The sequence below is a fragment of the Solanum dulcamara genome, chromosome 11 (assembly GCF_947179165.1).
Source record: "Solanum dulcamara chromosome 11, daSolDulc1.2, whole genome shotgun sequence".
NCBI classification, from domain to species: Eukaryota; Viridiplantae; Streptophyta; class Magnoliopsida; order Solanales; family Solanaceae; genus Solanum; species Solanum dulcamara.
The window spans coordinates 428,504-430,680 of NC_077247.1; the positions used below are offsets into that span (position 1 = coordinate 428,504).

The window sequence follows — 2,177 nt, forward strand, 5'->3', positions numbered from 1 at the left end:
TAGACCAAAAGCCAAATGATGATGCGATAGATAAATAATCAAACAAAAAGAAATAGAAAGCCTCCTATGGTAGAAAATGAGGAGAACACAAAGTGAATAAAGGATCGTGGAGCTAAAGGTCTACGCCGATATTGGATGCAAGATAACAGACGAAAGGACAGGGCAAAACATAAAGACTCGGGAGACAACGCGGAGGTAAATCTGGAGCTAAGTCGAGTGCCTCACACATTATGGCAAGGATTACAATGAAACGCGACACGAAGACTTCCCAGGGAGGTCACCCATCCCAATATTACTCTCGCCCCAACACGCTTAACTTCAAAATACTGATGGAACTTAATGCGTTAGTGCTGGTGTGATCGCGCAAGATGGAGGAATCTGAACTAGCGACAGAGAAACAATATGAGATTATGTACCCAGAGTATTATAAGATACGTTAAGGCAATTGTAACAAGGGCTTAAGCAAAACAAGAAGGATTAGCTAATTTCTAACTGACGACACACTCAAATGCCATAGATCTTCAACATTGAACAAGTTAATGAAAGGAAAACCACAGAATGACTATATGGGCCAGTGGGCGAGGGAATTTCAACACCATTGGTAGCCAACTCTAAGGGCGAAAAAGAAAAAAAAAAGCAAAACCCAAAAAGGTAAGGGTACTATTGATATAATTTATAGAAGCCAGGAAGTAATACCCAAAGTCGGAAATTCCATAATATGACCAGGACTACAAGACTCATTCCATACTCCATCGATAGATGACTCTGAAGGGAATGTTACCCGTGGATTAATGATATTGGCCCCTGCTCCTTTGATCAAAGGCTACCTATTCAGCCGAGAAGGTGTAAAAGTGTAGGGTGAAGAAATGGTAAGACCTTACAAAGTCTCCATAGCTATGATTCCAGGCAAAGAAGCCCAAGTTACAATTAACTACCGAGAGATGCAAGGATAGGTTAAGCCAAACTATTGAGATGGAATTGGTACTATGGGTGACATAATACATGGCCACGATTGGTCCAAATTGCTCCCCCGACATCAAATGTAGGATAAGGGAGAAAAAAACAGAGTAACATATGAAGACTAGCGAGGTAACGCTAGGATACTTCTTGTACCCTCTCATATTCTTGTAAAGGTAAAGAATGACACAAGATAATGTGTCTAGAAGGTTACCAGTGGGGGTAAGGAAAGTGGTGAAAGAGTTTAAACGAAATTGGCAGAACTAGCTGGTTACTACAGGATGGCGAGTATATATGCCAAAATTCAGTCAGAATTATACCATATTATGTTTGATAAAGCATAGAACGACTATGAGAGCCATTACATGAGGGGGATATAGCATTATTCAGTAGCCAACCCTAAGGATTGAAAAGCAGAACCCAAAAGATACAATGCTAGTTAAAGTTCTGGAAAGAGTCGAGAAGGACTATACGAGGCTAACGACCCCCAAGTTATCAACGTCATTACGCACCCATTTTATACTCTGTAAGAGTAGGGTGCTATATGGGTTATTGTGAGTAGGCTAAGGAATCATCCCATTTGCTTCCAATCAAGAGCACCTAAGCTGCTGAAGTTAGGGGGAGTTATAGAACATGGAGAATGGTAAGGTTCCGTGAGGTTTCCTAGTTAATATCTCAGATAGAGGGACTTTAATTATGATTAATGTCTAGAGATTAGTCCAAAAAGAGATTGGGAGCACAGACAGGTCTTCGTACCGTATTTTCCTTCGAGTTGCTGAACAGACTGAGCATACTATCAGATGCTAGAAGATATGTCGTGAGTTGGTGTAGTTAACTTCAAAGATAGATAGGATGATTATCTATCACTTATCAAGTTGCCTATAATAATAACTACTACTCCCGTATCCCAATAGCCCCGTACAATCTTGGTAAAGCAAGACGTGTAAGTCCCCTATTGGATGGGTCGATGTTAGAAAAACTAAGCTAAAAAGGCCCCAACATGATTAAGCAAGCTATTGACTAACGACCCAGAGTCGGCAAAAATGATATACAGATGATCGACATCGACATACAGAGTTCAAATCGATGATTGGACGTTCATAACGGAGTCACCTAGAAAAGGAAATTTAACCCGAAATATATTAGACTGTATCAAGTTACTTATAAGGTGGGAAATGTGGCTGGTAAGTTGAGCTTACCACCTCATTTAGAAACTATAC

The 2,177-nt window shown here is 40.3% G+C and overlaps 1 pseudogene; it reads right to left on the minus strand.

The window, feature by feature from the left end:
• Positions 1-247: 247 nt before the first annotated feature.
• On the minus strand, positions 248-367 carry LOC129875417 (5S ribosomal RNA; annotated as a pseudogene).
• Positions 368-2,177: the final 1,810 nt, after the last annotated feature.